Here is a 22,729-nt window from a genome sequence, read left to right on the forward strand (position 1 = left end):
TTTGAGGAGTGTTTGATTTTGACCATCACTGGGTTTAGGCATCCATCCATCCATCCATCCATCATCTGCCGCTTATCTGGGGGTCGGGTCGCGGGGGCAGCAGCTTGAGTAGAGAAACCCAGACGTCTCTGTCCCCGGCCACTTCCTCCAGCTCTTCCGGGGGGACCCCGAGGCGTTCCCAGGCCAGCCGAGAGACATGGTCTCTCCAGCGTGTCCTGGGTCTTCCCCGGGGTCTCCTCCCAGTGGGACGTGCCCGGAACACCTCCCCAGGGAGGCGCCCAGGGGGCATCCTAACCAGATGCCCGAGCCACCTCATCTGACTCCTCTCAATGCGGAGGAGCAGCGGTTCTACTCCGAGCCCCTCCCGGATGACTGAGCTTCTCACCCTATCTCTAAGGGAGAGCCCAGACACCCTGCGGAGGAAACCCATTTCGGCCGCTTGTATTCGCGATCTTGTTCTTTCGGTCACTACTCACAACTCGTGACCATAGGTGAGGATGGGAACGTAGATTGACCAGTAAGTAGAGAGCTTCGCCTTCTGGCTCAGCTCCCTCTTCACAATGACGGGTCGGTGCAGAGCCCGCAACACTGCAGACGCCGCACCGATCCGCCCGTCAATCTCCCGCTCCATTCGTCCCTCACTCGTGAACAAGACCCCGAGATACTTGAACTCCTCCACTTGGGGATGGATCTCATTCCCGACCCGGAGAGAGCATTCCACCCTTTTCCGGCTGAGAACCATAGTCTCGGATTTGGAGGTGCTGATTCTCATCCCAGCCGCTTCACACTCGGCTGCGAATCGCTCCAGTGAGAGCTGAAGGTCACGGCCTGACGACGCTAACATAACCACATCATCTGCAAAAAGCAGAGACCCGATTCTGAGGTCGCCAAATCGGACACCCTCAACGCCCTGGCTGCGCCTAGAAATTCTGTCCATAAAAGTTAGGAACAGAATCGGTGACAAAGGGCAGCCCTGACGGAGTCCAACTCTCACCGGAAACGTATCCGACTTACTGCCGGCAATGCGGACCAAACTCTGGCACCGGTCATACAGAGACCGAACGGCCCCTATCAAGGGTTCCGGCACTCCATATTCCCGGAGCACCCCCCACAGGACTCCACGAGGGACACGGTCGAACGCTTTCTCCAAGTCCACAAAACACATGTAGACTGGTTGGGCGAACTCCCATGCACCCTCCAGGATCCTGCCGAGGGTATAGAGCTGGTCCACTGTTCCACGGCCAGGACGATAGCCACACTGCATCTCCTGAATCCGAGGCTCGATTATCCGACGGATCCTCCTCTCCAATACCCCCGAATAGACCTTACCAGGGAGGCTGAGGAGTGTGATACCCCTATAGTTGGAACACACCCTCCGGTCCCCCTTTTTAAAGAGGGGGACCACCATCCCAATCTGCCAGTCCAGAGGCACTGTCCCCGATGTCCACGCGATGCTGCAGAGGCGTGTCAGCCAAGACAGCCCTACAACATCCAGAGCCTTGAGAAACTCAGGACGGAGCTCATCCACCCCCGGGGCCTTGCCACAGAGGAGCTTTTTGACCACCTCGGCAACCTCAGCCCCAGAAATGGGAGGCCCTGTCTCCGAGCTCTCCGACTCTGCCTCTTCCGAGCACGTGTTGGTAGGATTGAGGAGTTCCTCGAAGTACTCCCCCCACCGACTCACAACATCCCTAGTTGAGGTCAGCAAAGCCCCGTCATCACTGTAAACAGTGTTGACTGTGAGCCGCTTCCCCCCCCTGAGACGCCGGATGGTGGACCAGAATCTCTTTGAGGCTGTCCGGAAATCGTTCTCCATGGTCTCACCGAACTCCTCCCAGGCCCGAGTTTTTGCCTCAGCAACCGCCGAAGCCGCGGCCCGTCTGGCCTGTCGGTACCTATCAGCTGCTTCCAGGGTCCCACTGGCCAAAAAGGCCCGATAGGACTCCTTCTTCAGCTTGACGGCTTCCCTCACCACTGGTGTCCACCAGCAGGTTCGAGGGTTGCCGCCACGACAGGCACCGACCACCTTACGGCCACAACTCCGATCAGCTGCCTCGGCAATGGAGTCACGGAACATGGCCCATTCGGACTCAATGTCCCCCACCTCCCCCGGGATATGGTTGAAGCTCTGCCGGAGGTGGGAGTTAAAGCTCCTTCTGACGGGGGATTCTGACAAACGCTCCCAGCAGACCCTCACAATACGTTTGGGCCTGCCAGGTCTGATCGGCATCCTCCCCCACCAGCGGAGCCAACTCACCACCAGGTGGTGATCAGTTGACAGCTCCGCCCCTCTCTTCACCCGAGTGTCCAGGACATATGGCCGCAAGTCCGATGATACAACCACAAAGTCGATCATCGAACTGCGGCCAAGGGTGTCCTGGTGCCAAGTGCACATATGGACACCCTTATGTCTGAACATGGTGTTCGTTATGGACAGTCCATGACCAGCACAGAAGTCCAACAACTTAACACCACTCTGGTTCAGATCGGGGGGGCCGTTCTTCCCAATCACACCCCTCCAGGTCTCACTGTCATTGCCCACGTGAGCATTGAAGTCCCCCAGCAGAACGAGGGAGTCTCCGGTAGGAGCATTCTCCAGTGCCTCCCCCAGAGACTCCAAAAAGGGTGGGTACTCTGAACTGCTGTTTGGCGCATAGGCACAAACAACAGTCAGGACTCGTCCCCCCACCCGAAGGCGGAGGGAGGCTACCCTCTCGTTCACTGGGGTAAACCCCAATGTACTGGCACACAGCCGGGGGGCAATAAGTATGCCCACACCTGCTCTGCGCCTCTCACCACGGGCAACTCCAGAGTGGAAGAGAGTCCAACCCCTCTCAAGAGGACTGGTTCCAGAGCCCAAGCCGTGCGTCGAAGTGAGTCCGACTATATCTAGCCGGAACCGCTCAGCCTCGCGCACCAGCTCCGGCTCCTTCCCCAACAGAGAGGTGACATTCCACGTCCCAAGAGCTAGCTTCAGTAGCCGAGGATCAGACCACCAAGGCCTCTGCCTTCGGCTGCTACCCAGCTCACATCGCACCCGACCCCCTTGGCCCCTCCCACGGGTGGTGAGCCCGTCGGATGGGGGACCCACGTCATCATTTCGGGCTATGCCCGATCGAGCCCCATGGGCACAGGCCCGGCCACCAGGCGCCCGCTGCCGGGCCCCACCCCCGGCCCTGGCTCCGGGGGGAGGCCCCGGTGTCCCATATCCGGGCAAGGGATCACGAGGTCCAAATCTTTTGTTCATCATAAGGAGTCTTTTGAGCTGTTCTTTGTCTGGTCCCTCATCTAGGATCTGTTTGCCTTGGGTGACCCTACCAGGGGCTTAAAGCCCCGGGCAACATAGCTCCCAGACTCATTGGGGCACGCAAACTCCCCCACCTCGATAAGGTGACAGCTCAGGGGGGTTTAGGCACTGTTATAATATTTCTTCAGCCATTGTTACACTGCTTAACAAAGTTTAGCACTGATACAACTGTCTCTGGACTTGGTGTTTTGGATTCAGAAAATGTCCAAGTAAAATCACAAGTCACTAGAATCAAAGTGAAGCTGCTGGTTAGATTAAGATTCAGTTTTGATAATTGTACAAGTTATTTGACATGACTTATTATCAATAGACATTATAATCTATTTTAGAGACACAGTCATTTCAAAACAAATCCATCAAATCTATCAAAGCACTACTCTAGGTGGCTAATCCGTTTGGCTGCAGCATGAAAACCTCTTGCTGCTCATATCTAAATATTGTTCTTCTGCCTCTTGTTTTCAGAAGATATCGTCTCTTGACAATGTCATCATTTTCCAAGGCTGCAGGTATTTGTTCTACTTATATTCTAATCTTAGTTCACAGACATCAAACTGAATGATCTCTTGATAAAAATGTCTCCGTCAGTGTGTTTTTTTTGCTGTTCGTTCTCTGACTTGATATTTCCAGGGAGGAGGTGGGGACAGAGACGTAGGTAAGGAGGTAGGGATCTAGCGTGACACGAAGATGAAGACAGGAAAATAAGGAAGAAAGAATGCATGAAGGCCAGATGTTTTGACGAATATTGTGTGCTAGTGTGTGTTGCGTTGGATACAATCAGGGGGATTTTATATCCTGCTAAAATGCGGTATCTCAAAGATAGTACATCACTGCCATATAGACATACAAGATTAGAAAAGCAAAGAGAGAAAACATAACATTAATTCCAGACAAGGATGACACCATGAATGTGGAATGAAAGCATTTTATCTTTAATCATTGTCCTGAGCTCTCTCTTGCTATTCTTGTAATCCCAAAATTGGAAAAAAAATAGGAAATGCACAGAACTTGGAAAACATTTAAGGGCTAACCAATAATTTGATTAATTGAAAAGAAACTCAAGTGGAAGGGTGGTTGAAGGTAGTTTCCAAGAAAATGAGGCCATATCTGATAGACTCCGCAGACAAATATGCTGCCAGGTTGAGGCCTGTTCTTAGGCCACATCTCCCTCCTCCACCTCCATTGTTATGAGGGTTTTATTGGCAGGATTCAGGATATAGGCCATTTGCTGCAGCAGAGTATAACTGCATTGTCTGAATCCCTGTAGTTGTGCATTACGCCACATTTCTTTGGATGTGTGGTCAAGCAAGTTTAGACCCAAAACAAGAGAATTTTTTTATTCCACGTGGGACGTTACCCTCTCAAGCTTAGGTAGTCTATCAGAGGCCTGGGAGCCTAAGGGTGCTACACAATATCTTACCCAGTCATTGGAACACATTCTTCTATCTTCAGTGAGACAGAATTCTTATGTTGTTTCTGGAATCTATTGAATCTACTGAGGCTCTGACTGCTCCAATTACCAGTGGAACCACTAATGACTCCACCTTTCACATTTTATACTTCCCCTTTCAACCACTGATATATTTGTTTTGCCATGTTTTAGTTGTGACAAAACTGAAACACTATGTCTACTTTTATTGTTCCACACTGCATGAACAGTCTAATATATAGATGTAAAAATCTGCCATCATATAATGACTATCAGCTGTCTTGATTTCTAATAATTGGTACTTCCTACTCTTATTGGTCAACTCACAGTTTGTATAGAATAACAAAATTCACTTTCTCACCTCATGGTTTCTGATCATTATGTGTCTCAGTTTTGAGCAGCTGTTAAGACTTTTATTACATGTGATTACTCTAGTTACATTTCAAGGAAAAATGTTTTATTTAGTAAAATTTCTTACATTCTTTCTTTTTCATTATATTAAATATATCTGGCTTTAGTATTTATTACAGATATGATTGTATTACAAAGAATTGGATTCTTATTGGTTTGAATTAGATTGTATTTTGATGATATGCGTTATGCCTGGCGCTATATAAATAAATTTAACTGAATTGAAACTTTTTTCTTCTTGTTTTATCAAATCCAGATAATGGTGAAACAAACAGCATAGGGCTCATTTGGTGCTTTCTTCTCTTTTTCCTGAACTTTATTGAGGTTCAACCATTTACAAACAAATTTAAAAAAAAAGATAATTTGGTGGTTGTAATCAGTGCATTATACACCGCTTTGGTTGTAATGGGTCGCAGTAAGACATACTGCATCACTTCCCATTTAAGCTACGTAGCTTAATTTGTGTGCAACTGCTATCTCTTTTTGGCTTGCTGGATATAATTGAATTATTTATTTATGTCATATTTTATGCTGTAAACTTTATAACATACTCTTGCTCTGCCCTTGCACCCATTTCTTGGAATGTTTTGGTGTTTCGACTCTTCCATACTCTCTGTATTGCTATGTCTTGCTATCTTAGTTTGCTAGCTTAGTAGGACTACAAGCTCATCCCCTCCATTTCCTGCTTTCACTTGCCACTCGCTTGGTGTGTCATATGTTTAGTTATACATCTGCCTCCTTTAGAACAGAATAGCCTTTATTGTGTAGTCACCTTGTTACTGACTCAAATGTCGAACATAATAAGGGACACAACACAAAATTTTTAAGTTTTAGTCCTTGGTTTATTGAAGATTCAAACACTTAAAACACTAAATACCTGAATACCCAGGAAACCACACATGAGGTGTTGCTGTTGTGGGGCTGGAAGAGAGAGAGAGGTTAATCAGGAGGCCTGCCTAAGTAGACTCAATTCAATTGTCTGAAGGGGCTGACAGACAGACAGGTGACACACTCTGAGGTCACCAGAGGGAGGCAAAAATAGGCCTCAACGGTGATGTAAGGCACTAACAATGCACACTTTATAAAAATACGGATGTAAAAAGACAAAAAAAAAATCAATAAAAACACTATGAATAATCACACAGGACAGGTGCAGCTATAGATATTAACAGTAAAACAATGTGGACAATACAATTGGATTGTATTTTTTTTCTGTGTTTTTTTTGTCTCATTTCGGTAATACTCTTATAGCCAATCAGAAGAGGATGCTATTTAGTCTGTTGGTTCTTTTCTCAAGACTTCTATAACACCTACCAGAGGGCAGCAAGCTGAACAGGTGTTGATTGAAGACATTGATTATCGTTTTTGCTCAGAGGGTCATCCAAAGAAGACAATAGTTTCTCTGGTAAACCTTACTTACACACTGTTATCAAGTATGCCAGCACACTTACAATGGTGGTGCTGTAGAAAGCCAAGAGCAGCTCCTCCTGCTTGTTCCCTCTTAGTACTTTCAGGAAGTGGAATTGCTGCTGGGCTTTCTTCACTACTGCTAGTGATATTGAATAAAGTATTTTTCTATTCTATTGGTACATATATTAGATTTCAACCACACTTGTTTCTGCTACACTTCAACTTTCCCTTTTGTTACGTTTGACAATATCAGATCTTTAATAATCATTTATACTACTCTACCATAATTTCCATTTGGGGATTAATCAAGTATTATTGAATTGAATTTACTCAGATTAATTTATTAATGGATTGATAGATTGTGGTTAAATTAAAATTACTGCACTCATCATTCTGGAACACAACATTTATTCCGTTTTGTGTGCATTCAGTAAAAGTCTTAGATTATCATGGGCAGTTTGTGCAGTGATTTTGGTCTTTTTTTCTTTGATTGGCTGGTAAATTCAGTAGTATAAATTCTGTTTCATCTGCATACCAGTTCATACAAGCAGTCATTAAAAAGTGATACAGTGTTGTAAATTGTAAATTGTATAGATAACCAGAAACTGGCTAACGATAAAAACTTAAGGATACTTTAAATGATAACGATAACTTAACGATAACGATAAGGAATACTTTAAATGTTTACCAGTGATTAAAAACTTTTAACAAAACAGGACAATTTGGATATTGGTCAGTAATTATTCTGGTCACTCATGATAGTTCCTTTATGTCTTGGAACAACATAAGAAGCTTTTTAAGCCCGGTCATGTCACTATAAATGATGCATATTATTTTATTATATTTCTTTCATTCTTTTCCTTTCGTTATTCCTCAACTCGCTGCATTTACACTTTAGTACACTATATTAATGTTAACAGGCATAGTACATATAAAGATTTGCACAGCACACACAATCAAATACAAGACGCCTACAGCACACTTACACACACTGGCACACGCATGCACTTTTTTGCATGCACACTTACAAACAAAAGAATACACACAAAGACACTCAACATACAGGCAGCTGGCACACATCCACATACTCACACACAAAGACAAAGACACGCGATTTTCATTCATGCACGCATATGCGGACATGCACACACATTTTTAGCGAGCATCACATTCACTCCACTAGTCTGAGCATGACCACACTTACATGGAATGTGCATGGGTCCAGGGAGAAGATTACACACTCAAACATCTGCTCGTGTTGCACAGATAACACAACAGATGATTATGGGCAAACTTGGGTTTTGTGCGCCTGTCCAGAGGTTCTCGTTAGAAGTACGTCAACTCATTTCAGTTTTATTTATATAGCACCAAATTACAACAATTGTCATCTCAAGGCACTTGATAATATAGTCCAATTTAAGCCAATTGGAATTCAATTCATTGTAATCATAATCCAATGAAATCAAATGAATGAATTAATTAATTGAAAAATAATCCAATTCATTCATGTAGAGCCAATTCAAAAACAATATCTTAGGTAAGGAAACCAACTTTTTCCACTGTGGAAAGGAACGACTCCCTTTTAACAGGAAGAAACCTCTGGCAGAACCAGACTCAGGAAGGGTGCCATCCGCCTCGACCAGCTGGGGTTTGAGAAGACAGAAAAGTTAAAACACAAGTTAATGACCACAATAATGTCCCATGTAAATAATATAATTTGAGAAATTAAACAGGGGGAAAAAGAGAGCAAAGTGAGGTAAGGTGTGACAGATGAGGTCCCCCAGCAGTCTAAGCCTATAGCAGCTTAACTATGGGATGTTTCAGGATCACCTGAGCCATCCCTAACTATAAGCTTTATCAAAAAGGAAAGTTTTAAGCCTAATTTTAAAAGTGGAAAGGGTGTCTGCTTCCCGGACATTTACTGGCAGCTTATTCTACAAGAGAGGGGCCTGATAACTGAAGGCTCTGCCTCCCATTCTACTTTTAGAAACTCTGGGAACAACAAGTAAACCTGCAGTTTGGGAGCGAAGTGCTCCGTTAGGAAAATATCTTTCACCAGTGCTGTTTCTGTGCTATGATGCACTCTGAATCCTGACTGAAACTCTTCAAACAAATTATTTCTATGTCAGGACTTATCAACATGGTTCAAGCGTAATACTGCTGCATGCCCCACATTGTGTGTACTGGGTGACTTGGGCGGCATCAACATGGAAATTAACTCAACACACATGGTCCTCACTACCTTATGTATTGCAAAAAAAACTATTCTCAACAAAAATCCGTGTATTAACCAGTTTAGAAGCTATCTTCTGTTAGATAACATCAATATGGATAACATCAATATGGAGACTATATGTGCTTCCTCAAGACATAAATTGGCTGAATTTTGCTCTCTGGTCCCCATTGATTAGTTACATTACTTAGTGGGGGCAGTGGATTATTTTCTCAACCCACACACGAGCTCCTTTACTCAACCCACACACTCAGGTTTTTAGAGGTTGTACGTGTTCTGTTGTGGATGGGGCGATCTTGGTGGCCCCCTTTGCTGCACTCTGTGCTCACCCGTTCCTCCATAGACATAAACAGTTTACACCATAGATATTTTTACATATCACACACCGACACCACACTCATTTAAAATGAAGATAACACTGCACATATTGTTTTCTTTTACCTTTATCTATGTATAAAATAAACTATAGTGTGTTGCATTTCTGAAATCAATTAACTACTACAGAGAAAACAACATTTTATATCTGCATGCAACAAAAACATTCCACTCCAAAAAATGGTTGGCCTACTGGACCTTGATATGCTTAACCGTGTGCATGTGCAGGTGTCACACATCGGCAGTTGTGATGCCTCTTTTGAGCAACAAAAAATTAAATACATTTTATTTTGATGTTACAAGATCACCATAATCTTCAAATTAAGAATTACATTTAAAAAATAAAAAAAACTAAGGTTAAATCTAAAAAAAGATTTAAATGAAATACTTATTATTTATTTTCCAAAGCCATAGGGAGTCACAACAGAGGGATGAAAGATAACAACAATAATGATAATAATTATGTTTTTCTCCATTCTCCCTCTAAATGACATCAATTTACATATAGGAATAAGAAATTAATAGTTTGAGTTCATACAGCCACTGTGGTTTATAGATAAGCCACTAAGATCGATATTAATAGATAATAACAGCAATAATATCATCATTGATATCAAAACCAATACTACCACCATCACTACCACTATATATGAAAATACAAATGAATAAATAGATAATAAATTAACTAATCTAGTGACTAATCAATTATCATTAACAAAAACTACAGTAATAATGACAATAATAATAATAATAAAAAAGATAACTACAACCATCTTCATCATCATAACAAAGTAATACATTTAGTGAAAAGAATAAATATAATAATATAGATAATAACAGAAAGTTATTAGTATGCTTAATTACTTGTTCATATAAGGTAAGTTTGTGGGAATGTGCGAGGCCTCAGATGCAGGCACTTGGTTTATCTTTAAATTAATTAAGAATGGGTTCAAGATGTCACTGAAAACATGTATTGTTATTGTGAATGAATGTGTTTTTTTCCAGTGTGATATGTTCCATGAGAAGGCTTTTTGGATTTCCAGTTTAGATGAATAGTTTTCTTGGCGATAGCTAGAGAAATAAGGAGCGGCTTTCTATTTTTGATTGGAAGATTGTGAACTTCTGTGAGATTACTGAGTAAACAGACTGATGGTGGCTGAGGGATTCTGCAGCTCAGAATAGAGGAAAGTTTCTCAATTATTGTGGCGTGAAAGGAATCATCAGTGCTACCCAAAGTGCATTGTGTGCATGTGTCTGCTGATTCCATTCTAAACAGTTTATTTTGGGTGATGTGAGACCTGTGGATGGTTTTATACTGTATGAGCTGTAGATTTATATTGCTAGCATTATTTCAGAAAACATTATTTCAGATTTTTATCCAGAAGTCGGGGTTGAGGAGGAAGGTGAGATAATTTTCCCATTTGGCTATTGGAAGTGTTGTTATTGTGTCTGAGTTAGATATAAGCTTGTAAAGTTTATATATACATTTTTCAGGGTTTGTCATTTTAATTATGTCTTTGATTCGTAATGGATTATTAATAATGTTTGATTTCATTATAGATTTTAATTGTCAGTGTTGAAGATATTGTTTTTACTCAACTCCGAACTTCTGGATTAGTGTATAAATTGGTTATTTAAGTTTCCTATGTTTCTGATGAAAATTGTTCATGAGCATCAGTCATTATTTCAACTCAACCAAGAACACTGTGTGAGCCGAGCATCTTCTCATGCTAACAGACGAGGTGTGTTGATAGTAACACTGTTATCTTGCGCTCATGACACGTGTATAAAGACTCTCTGCAGCTGAAGCCGTTTGTCTCTCAGACTGTCGTGATGAAATAAATATATAAAGGACAACTTGGTTGTTCTTATCTTGTTAAGACTCACTCAAGAAAATTTCAACAACAATTTGGTGTCAGAAATGGGATTCATCTGCTGCCACAGGGCCATCAGGGATTTACAATCCTGATCTTAGAAGAATTCAGTCTTCAACATCGCTGTAGCTGTTACCAGATGGCAGAGTTGACACCCCTTCGGTGAAGGACCATCACCACTGCAGTCCAAAGGAACCTGAAAAAGTCTTGCTCTGTGAACAGTGTCAGGGTTGCGACCACTGATTTCCTGAATTTAACGAATCAAGTTAAAAACTTGCAGTTGGAAGACTTTTGCCTGCCTCTTCCACCAGTCTATGACCAGAGACAATAGAGATGACGTGACCAACAAGATAGGGCCTGAGGGGACCCATGACTGTTGAACACACAACCAGACTCAACCTCTTCCACGTCAACATCCGTCACCATGTCAACCAGACATTCACCTTAGACAGATGACCGTCCAACCACAGAAAAACCAGACTCTGCTGTCTCTCCTTCATGATTGAATTAAAGAGCTTTTACACAAAAATGAAGCCTACAGACTGGCACAAAATTCTAGAGTTCTCTTCAGAATGAGTTTGGCTGTGCTTATTCAGACTGGAATGAAATAATGCTGCCGACAGATGTTACAATTCTTGGCACAGTATTTAATAATGCTTTTTCTCGACAAAGACAGAAAAACTGTGAAATTTGAGATGACAATCTTCACCAACTAACTGAACTGTTACAGAAGAAGAACTCAATTCAGTTCAATTCAGTGTTATCTAAATAGCACAAAATCACAACAACATCATCTCAAGGCACTTTAAAGATACAGTCCAATTCAAGTGAAGAAGAATCCAACTCATTCTAATACAATCATAATTCAATCAAATCAAATCAATTAAATTCCAAATTAGTCCAACTCGTACAGAGCTATTTTTTGTTTTAAAAAGTTGCTTAGCTGAGGAAACCAACAGACTGCACCAAAACTTCACTTTGATCCAATCCCCCACCATGAGCATGCACAATGCAATGGTGGACAGAAAAAACTCGCTTTTAACAGGAAGAAACCTCTGACAGAACCATAACCAGGAAGAATGGCCATCTGCCGCTGGGGGTGGAGAGGAGAGGAAAGAGGGGACAACAAGCTCCATAACAGCAGACCAGGGATACCTGCTGAGAAAGAGAAACACGAGGTAATGACAACAATAATGTTATGTGTGAACAGAGAGTGAAGACAGCAGAGTGAGGAGAGGTGCATCATGGGAGGTCCCCCAGCAATCTAGGCTATAGGCCCAGCATAACTATGGGACGTTTCAGGGTCACCTGAGCCATCCCAAACTTTAAGCTTTGTCAAAAAAAAAGGAGGTTTTAATTCTAATCTTCAAGGTAGTGAAGGTGTCTGCTTCCTGGATGGATACTGGCAATTGGTTTCACAGAGCGGGGCCTGATAACTGAAGGCTCTGCCTCCCATTCTACTTTTAGAAACTTTAGGAACAACAAGTAGACCTGCAGAATGCTCTGTTGGGAAAATGTTGCATCTTGAGATCTTTAAGATATAATGGAGCTTGGTCATGAAGAGTTTTTTATGTGAGGAGAAGAACTAATACATTCTATTCTGAATTTAACTGTGAGCCGGTGTTGAAAAGCTAAAAGTGGAGAAATGATCTCTCCTCCTAGTTCCCATCAGAACTCTGGCTACAGCATTTTGTATCAGCTGGAGGCTTTTCAGAGAATTTCTTGGGCAGCCCAATAATAAAGAATTACTGTAGTCCAATTTTGATGTGACAAATTCATGAACCAGTAATTATTGCATCCGTCCCAGACAAGATGCTCCTAATTTTGGTGATATCACGAAGGTGAAAGAAGGCAGTTCTAGAAACCCGTTTTTGAGTAAAAGGACAGATTCTGGTAAAAAAAATTAATCAAAGGTACTGTAGTACCAGAAGCGAAGGAAAACCCATAATCATGTTAAAAGGTAAAATATTTATGGCTGTAATATTTGAAGTGTCTTGAGATGACATCTGTTGTGATTTGGTGTTATATGAATGAAAACTGAATTGAATTCCTTTAGGTCTGTTAACATAAGAAATCATCAGTATAATATAATATATATAATTTTTTTAATTAATTTATCTATAATCCAAACTTTGATTTTTCAGTTTCCTATTCCAGTTATTACAGCCTGTATTTTGGCTGCATGGCAAACCTCGAGGCTAGCTAGGTGGTTAGGAGAGAAACTTCACATGCTTAAATGCAACAGAAGCGGAAATCAGGGGGTCAGAACATTCTGCAAGATCGCCCAAATTCTGTAAAGTTCTCAAACGGAGCAGAAATTCCCTTGAAGGGGATTTCGAAGTCTGACCTTCACTCCCCCACTCTCTTTGTTCATCCCAGGCCAAATTGCTACATACACTTCAGTTCGGTTCCACAGTTAGGTAAACACACTCAGACATGTAAAGGGACAATTTAAGTAACTAATGGAGCTAAAAGCCCTAATGCAAAGACACTAAACTAATAAATGTCATGTTTTTTTTTTACAAGTTGAACAAACAAGGACTCCAGAGCAGTTTAGTTATATTCAATACAAGTAAGAATTTACTGAGACTTAGAGGACATGGATACATGGCACAACATGGAGTCCCTTAAGAATCTCAGAATTTCCTCAAAGGTTCAGTTAGTAGACAAATGAGCATCTCAATTATTCAGTTTTGCTTACAGAAGTCAGCCACATAAGTGCTGTTTAGCTAAGTGTGCCCTGTAACGTCTCATGTTTACATTAACTGTTTTAAATGAGGCTTTTAAATGATTTTTTAACTTCATACATTTGTGTCTTACATTTTGGGCCACTAAGGTCACACAAAACCTTACTGAGAGGCTTCACGGTTGAAGAAGCATTCAAGTTAATATAGTTAATAAAAACATGATTTAACTACTTAACTATGATGAAATTTAGGCATGTTCTGTAATTGATTTATGGTATATGTGAAATGGCTGCAGGGGTAGTCTGAATGGCACTGGAAACAAGTGCGTCAACAGCAATGATGACTAGGTCTCTTTGAATACTGATGAAGTGTACCAGGGGTGGCTCAGGCACTTTGAGCCTGTTGGCTATTGAGGAGAAAGGGATTTCACAAATGCTGAGCCAGCTGATTTGTCGTCCCTCTTCCTAATTATTTATTTCTGGACACTGATAACAAATTAAACTAACAGAATAATACAGCAGTTCTCGGCTACGCAAACACTGAAGCAAAAATCAAGATCTGATTGATAGACATTTTCCTGATTCATGTCTCTCACGGATTTTCTACTTGCTTTTATGTGGATAAAATGACACAAAAGAAAACCTAGAAGTTGTATACTACACCCACAGTGATGTAATCATATACAAATAAGGTGATTATATTAACTATCTTCTTAAAATTTGGGCCACACTCAATTTTACCTCTTTGACAGCATCTCCTTATCTCTAAACACTTTTAAGCTGTAGCCTTATAAAAATCTTTTCTCCTTTTTAAACACCGCCGCCAAAAAGGTTAATGGGAAATGGGAAGACATAACACATTTCCCTTAAAGCAACACTTATATTTTATGCAAATTTAAGAAATACCTTTATTAGGAAAATCAGATCACAATCTGGTACTCCTCTCCACCTACACATCATTGTTCAGTGGCTATACTTGCTAGTGTTGCGTTACCATGCTGACGTTTCCATGGAAAAACTGTGTTTGTGTTCTGTGGGACTTTTCACTCTTCTTGGATTTTATATAGTGGCACATTTCATGTTTTTACTCTTCTGTGTCTAGACTTCACAAGTTTAGCATGGCTACCAGCTCTCTCCCTCCATCTCCTACTTGTTCCATGCTTCTCCATACTTGTGTCAGATACTTAGCTACTCCTCTGTAGAACATGTAACAAAGGTAGTTTTTTTTGTAGTTTTGGTGGCGAGGCTGTCTGAATTGGAAGCTTGGTTCTGTAAAACCATCCGATTGCTAGCCAGGCCCCTTTAGCCAGCGCAGAGCCACCTAGCGTAGTTAATCCCGTTGGCTGTCACTCATTAGGCCGCGTGCAGCCAAGACACCAAGGTCGGCTGGGTGATGGTCAGGAATAGGACACATAGTCCTAAATTCAAGCTCATGGTTTCGAATAGATTTTCCCCACTTAGTGACATACCTGCTGATGAGGACAAAACTCTGTTAACTGGCAGCTCCATAGTTTATCACAGCTGTATGATTTATTTTTCACAACTACTCCATTCAAATCATTCTGACACAAAAATGTATGCGCTCCGCAGAATGATAAGTGAGTTACCTAATGTTTATTTAGATTCTCAGTCATCCAGGTCAGGGTAATAAAAGAGCTTGAAAAAGGGCAGCTGGATGACTTCTTGGATTTTGAAGACGTTTTACCAATCATCCCAAAGGCTTTTTAGTTCTAAACAAGATGGTGGGGAGTATCAGCTTATAAGCAGAGAGGGTCATTACAGTAACATGTGTCACTGAGGTGAGGAGAAGTGAGGTGTCATTCTCAGCTATAAATTGTCTACCTGTCTGAAAGGGTGAGTTTTGGTCACACGATCTGAGATGTGAATAATTATGAAACTGCCTGCGGAGGAGAGACTATGCTGCATTGTGCTGGGGAGGTGATACCTGAGACCATCTCTTCTGTTCAAAGATATTTTTTCCAGTTTAACATAGATGGCTTCCTTGACTCCTCTATCAAACAACCTGCCTTCTCTGTCCAGAATGTGTACATTACTGTCCTTCAAATGAGTGTTCCTTCTCCTTGAGATGTGGGTGAACTGCTAAGTCTTGAGCTGGAGAGGTGGCTCTCCTATGTTGTGCCATGCGCTCGTGGAGCTGTTGTTTGGTCTTTCCTATATAGAGGTCCACACACTCCTTATTGCACTGCACTGCATACACAACACCACACAGTTTGTGTTTGGATGTTTTATCCTTTGGGTGAACCACTCTGTGGGTGTTCTTGGGTTTGACGTGGACTGGAATGTCATGTTTGGAGAAGATCCTGCCACATATCGAATTGCAATATCTTTGCGCTTGTTCTTCTTGCTTGTTCTTCTTCTTCCAGATGTCTTTGCTGATTTGACAAAGGCCCAGTTTGGATATCCACAGGTTTGAAGAGCTTTCTTAGAGTGTTGATTTTCCTTCTGTTTCCCCTCAGTCTCAGTAAGTACACTTTAGCCTGGTGATGTAGTGTTCTGATGCCAGTCAGTTTGTGTTCTAGTGGATGATGTGAGTCGAAAAGCAGGTACTGGGTTTTATGTGTGGGTTTCCTGTGAACCTTAGTGTTGAGACACAGCACAGTCTCAACAAAAAGGCAGCCCATGGATTGCCTCTTCCCTCGTAAAATTCATGTTGCTGTCCACCAAGTTGATGTGCTCCCTGAAAGTCTCCACTTCTTGAGTTTTGATCTTGACACAGGTGTCGTCCACATATCTGAACCAATGGCTTGGTGCTGTTCCTTTGTATGAGCTCAGTGCTTTGCTGTGTTTCTGTCTGTAGAAACAGTCACTGTATTTGAAGTAGGTAGTGGAGAGGCAGAGGTTCAGAAGAACACAGATCTGGTCAGGGGTGAAGTTGGTTCTGTCGCTCAGTGAGTGATCTTTCTCCAGCCGTTTCCTGACGGTCTCCACTGCTGCTGGAGTTCCCTAATGCAAATGACAGGTGTGCTTTGTTTCTCTCTGAGATCCCTCTCTCACACATCCCTTCTGGCTTCAAAATCCTAAGATATTTATAGCAAAACACTGAAGGCGTGGATTCAAAATAGGAAACTGATGGTTGACGATGGATTGGTATATCAAACAAGAGGACAATATTTTATAATACATCACCCAAAACAATACAGAGACCAAACATATAGTCAGATACAGTTAGAGAAAATGTAACCATGGAGAGAGGGAGAGGTAACAAATATACAGAGAGAGAGTTTGTTTTCCAACATACAACTAAAACTAAAAAATATTTAGCTTCTCACTATCATAAAGTGCAGAAATCTGTAAACAGTCAAATCAAGTGAATATGAAAGCTAACTCAGAAAACATTAGCTGGATGTACACATAGTGCAGAAACTTGTGATCTGATATACCATTACTTTAAACACCTAACGACTCAAAAATTACACATTAACTTAAACATTTCACTTTCAGGGAATGCCTTTATGAGAGCCAGAACAAGAGGATTAAGTATGATTGCGAACACATAAATAGATGTCCCCTTGCTGATTTGCCTGCTCTTGACCTTCCTTCTACAATACATCCTACTTGCATCGTTCATTCTTAAAGGGCCAGTAAATATTTAAACTGAAAGGCTAGAACAATTAGCATTTGGAGTTACTTAAACGACTGTAATAAAAACCACAGCAAATGTGGTAGAGGAAGGTGCTAGGGTCTGCATTTCACTACCTGGGTCTGGTGAACAATGTCTCTCAGTAATAGTGGCATCTGTAGTCCAGTGATTCAGTGATTGCTGTATTGCTTGCCTGAGGCCTCGGTTCTGTCGCTGCAGTGAGTAGCATGGCGCCTAGCTCGATAGCAGCAGCAGGGATTCCAGGATGAAGCCGAGTCTCGCTTATTATCAGAACACAACTTTCCAGGAGAGTTGATTGTGATTGACAGGACACCACTCCTGTGCTCTGCTGATCTCAACGGGGATTTTGTGTGTGTTGAAAAGTACTCAAAACGACTTCTTGTGTTGTTCCAATATAAATTAGCGATTCTCAGGTGAATTTAATCCCATTTGGTCACCCTGGACAGGTCACCAGTCCATCACAGTGCCACACAGAGACAAACAACCATACACACTCACTCCTAAGGACAATTTTAGAGTCACCAATTAACCTAACATGCATGTTTTTGGATGTTGGGAGGAAGCCAGAGTACCTGGAGAGAACCCATGCATACACGGGGAGAACATGCACCACACCACCGTGCAGCCCAATGTAAAAACAGACCTTTCACTGGTGCTGTTGTGGAGAAAAGATCTGCACAACAATGCAACATGTCTTCTTCACAACTGCTTTTTAATAGGTCCCATCCCAGTGCTCATTGGTTGGTCAATCAAAATTTTATATAAACCCAAAAGCAAAACAAGTGGCCAGTTGTGACAAAATTTAAGGACAATACCAAAATACTTACCAACTTACCGGAAAAAAAAACAATAGAAATGCAGTAACATCATCTTATTTTGTGGAAAAACTTCAAATCCTTTTCATTCCATCCCCCCCCGGGGATGTCTCCAGTAGGGGTTCTTTAAAAAAATAACTTAGATCAAACGGGGATCATCTATGGTGCTGGCATGAGAATGTCAGCATTAACGCTTTAATGCAAGAAACAACGCATGGAATAGTTCACAGATCATATCAATGTTGGCGCTCCCACTTCCATTAATTCTCTCATCCCTTTTGAATTTGTGGAAAATTAACATCCTCTTACTTCTGTATAAGTGAAAACAAACACTGAGAGTCCTCAGCCAGAGAACTTGAAAAAGCAGAACATTAAAGATCCAGAAAAATTCAAAACTTTGTAAAACTTTAACATCTGACACCTTAGTAAGGAGAGCGCCAAATCACAACAAACGTCATCTCAAGGCACTTAATCCCTCAACATTTTGGTCACTCCTTTGTCTTCGGATTTCTGTCTAATGTGGAAAATTTGGAATTCTTTTCAAACCTATTCTCTCTAGGTAAGCAGAGTTTTATTTTGGAACATGAAATATTTGGGACGCATGTTAACATCTCCTTGAACACATCACGTTTTACCTGATTTTATCTGATTCATGGTGTGCTCTCATTGCTTTGCTATGAGTCATTATCTGTGGTCTCGCTACCATTAATGAACCGCATAGGATTCTGATCATTGCATTATAACATTTTTTTCTCTTTAAGAAAGCCATTGATGATATCTGACTCCCGTTCGAAACATTTTATCGCTATGTTTTTGTTAGTATCCTAATAATCACTCACTTTAAACCTTTTTGTAAAGCACTTTGCTCCTCATTTAAGAGAACAGATAAACTGGAAGTCTAAAAGACAATTGTTGAGTCAACTTCAAAGCGAACTTTATCAGTGGTATTAAGAAGCAAAAAACAGTCCATTATTGCCACAGAGCCATGTTTGGTGGACTCATACATGTACATTTACCAAATCACACTCATGCTTTCATGCAGTGTTTCTGATAAATACACACAAAAACTGTCAACAGCTCATTATGACCAGTTTGGTGTGTCCAAACATTTGACTAGTACTTGTCATATCACACCTTCTTAATTATAACATCCTTACGAGATAAGCACAAACCATAATTAATCATTTTAGTATATTTGTTAATCATAATACCAAGTGTGTTTATCGAGTAGTTGTATATACTGTCTTGCACTGTATGAACATGACATGACAACTTTTGTCCAGGTAAACCCTCAGATATCTGTATTCCTCAACCACCAGGTTTTAAGAAACCTGGATGCAAACTGCAGCAGTCTAATATAAACTGAGATAGTGTGTCACATAAATATCTTAGCCGGCTTTCTGAACATACTGATAAAGATCATAGTGACTAAATTGGTTGGAATGCAATGGATGCATCGGAGTCAATGTGGGGTTAATTGCCTTTCCCATGGACACTTCGACATGTAAGTTAGGGAAGCTAGGAATCGAACAACGAACCCTGTGATTGGTAGATGACTGCTCTTCCTCCTCAGCAACAGCCTTCATCAGCTTGTGTTCACATATACAAGACAAAGAGTATGTTATTGAGTTTACATTGTTAAATATGATACTATCAAAGAAAATGTCATTATATTCTGCAATCTAATAAGGGCTAGTAATTCCTCAGAGCATAAGCAAAGTAAACCGAAAGTGATGCAACACGATAACCATTAGCAAGTCCCTGTCTGAATGCAGTTGCCTTAGTATTGTTGTCAACTATGTGAACCCGTTCAATGAAAACGTCCGGCATGGTAGTTATTCACAAAATGTTTTAAAGTGATTACATGTGCAGGATGCAATAACCACCAAGCAGAATCTCAAAGGGGTGTATCATCTTGTGGAATCCATGACACCAATAGCAGCATATTAGTATGGTGTTGGTGCTTATGAAAGCAACGCTGGTGGGGCTGTGGTTTAGTCTTGGAAGTGGTGCATTTTAACACCGACCCAGTGCATGCATGGAAAACATGTTCAAAGTTCCCATGGCCAGAAGGTGCCTCGGGTCTGAATGGGTTAAAGACCATCCTTTGAGCACTGACCAAAAGCTGTTGAAATCACAGGAAAGCAGATGTCTCTTCTTCTGAGATGAAAACTCTGCACCTGCCAGCGCACACAGCAACACACGTATCCTAAAAAAAAAAAACTACCCGCACAATGTGCACTTTCTTTGGATCAAAGAACAGGCTGGGTCGGATGGCGGTATTGAGGGGAGGATGATTTTTCGGTTGGGAGTGGAACCAAGGACAAGGGGATGACAGTGCTGCTTTGATTGTGTATCAATTTTTGAAGTAAAGCGGGAGGGCACTGCTGAGAGACAGAGTCGAGCCCTTTGCATCCCATACTATGAATGCAGATCGTGTTACACTATTCGAGAGTTCAGAGAGATCTGGTCATTTTTTCAGTTCCCTTTATGAATGTTGGGTTTATTTTGGGGTCACCCAGAAAGCCGATGAATTCACTTATTTCTATCACAGGGCGGAGAAGTGGGCTTTTATTTTGCTTATATTGAAACCAGGAAGTAAAATCACTTCAGTGCCATGGCAATTACATATATATGTACAAACAATATATGCACACACACATATATATTAATTGTAGCACGTGCAGTAGACAGCAATCAGAATGTTCCCTCTCATTTTTTAGCTTTTAAAACAACCGAAACTTAAAAATCTCATAGCACCTCAAGCAAACGCTGTTGGTTATATTCAATTCTATTCAATTCTGTTTATTCATTTAGTGCAACTTCACAACAAAAGTCATGTTAAAGCATGTAAAGATACTGCTCAATTAAATTCAGTAATAATCCAGTTCAATCCAATTCACTGTAGGCTAATTCTAATAAAAATAATTAAAATATAAATTAATCAAATTTGCGTATTAAAAAATTGCTTAGCAAAGAAAATGAATGGATCACATTAGATGTTTTCCTCGATTCAGTCTCTCATTCAATCTGAGCATTCATGAGGTGGCAGTGAAGAGTAAAACTCCCTTTTAACAGAAAGGCTCCACCAGAATCACTCCCAGGAAGGGCGACCATCTGCCTCAACCAGCTGGGGGTTAGGAGGACATTTAAATAGGAATCAACAAGTACCACAACACAAGGCCAGGGATACCTGCTGAAAAATAAATAAGACAGACAAAAATTAATTATAACAGTTGTGTTGTAAACACACATGGAGAGCAAAAAGTAAAACGAGCAGAGTGAGAAGGACTGCTGAGTGTATTGTGGAATGTCTCCCAGCAGTCTCTATAGCAGCATAACTAAAGGAACGGTTAATGGCCACCCATGGCAGCCATAGGTTTTATGAAAAATAAAAATGATAAGCCTAATCTTAGGCCGGACCGCCCTAGTCAGAAACGAACGCCAGCCTAAAAAAGTGGGTCTTGAGCTTCGATTTAAAAAGACTGAGATCAGTCTTATTTGTTTGTTCCACGGTCTGGGAGCAGCGACAGCAAAAGAATGAACTAGATGCTAGAACTAGAAAGAACTAGGGACCTCTAAAAAGAAACTCAGGGTGACGTTATGGGGATGTGACATGAAGGCTCCATGTTCTCCCATATGTTCTTTTTCAGCTGTCTCCCTTTGAATTTACCCCACTGGGGGATGAATAAAGTATTTTTCTATTTTCTACTGAAGGTTGTCTTATTCTTGTTCAGTTGTTTTTTTAGGTCTTTGGTGAGCCCAGATTTGTTCAAAGGGAAGCAATTCACTGTCCTTGTGGGAATGATACACACCACACACATAAATTCATGTAATCTAACACACACTCAGTCACGGCATTGCTATAATCTCCATTTGGTTCACAGAGTGTATTCCACTATGTGGATTCAAAGCACTTGACCATTGAAGAAGAAGGTTTCTGTAGATGAACCTGCGCAAGGCTCATAATCAGATCAATATAATCTTCCTGAGACCATTTCTTTCAAAGTCTGTACAGTCAAAGGTTGCTGCTAAACAATGAGTGTATAGTTGGAAGTGAAGACAACCAGACTATGTTCGGATTTTCCTAGTGGAGGATGAGCAGAGGAGCTATATACATTTTTTACATATGCATAAAATAAATTCAACTTTTTATTTCCTCTGGTTGAAAATATGGAAGTGTAACAGAGAGGAAGACTTGGTTGAAGTCGCTAGAAACTGCAATCAATGCATTGGGATGTTGTGTTTGTAGCCTGGCAAGAAGTTAGCTTATGATGACACTGATGCTGTCAGCAGTGGAGCCAGGCTATATTTACACTGCAATCAAAAAAAGCGGGCGAACTCTCTTGGTAGATAATATGGATGTAAACTCACATCTAGCAGTTCAATGTTCCAGGTACAGATCTTATCTGTTACAGTGACATGTACAGGATAACAACCTGTTATAACAAGCACTGCATACCTTCACCTTGCTACTGCTCTTGATGTCTGTACCACCACCCTTCGCCTTAAAGTCTGGTAGAGAGGTGATGGAGTATGGTGTATGCAGCCAAGTTTCAGTGAGACACAT

The 22,729-nt window shown here is 41.4% G+C and overlaps 1 pseudogene; it reads right to left on the minus strand.

The window, feature by feature from the left end:
• Window positions 1–14,107: 14,107 nt before the first annotated feature.
• Window positions 14,108–22,729, minus strand: LOC140284428 (uncharacterized; annotated as a pseudogene).

This window comes from Leuresthes tenuis, unplaced genomic scaffold (assembly GCF_036924035.1).
Source record: "Leuresthes tenuis unplaced genomic scaffold, fLeuTen1.0.hap1 SCAF_24, whole genome shotgun sequence".
NCBI classification, from domain to species: domain Eukaryota; kingdom Metazoa; phylum Chordata; class Actinopteri; order Atheriniformes; family Atherinopsidae; genus Leuresthes; species Leuresthes tenuis.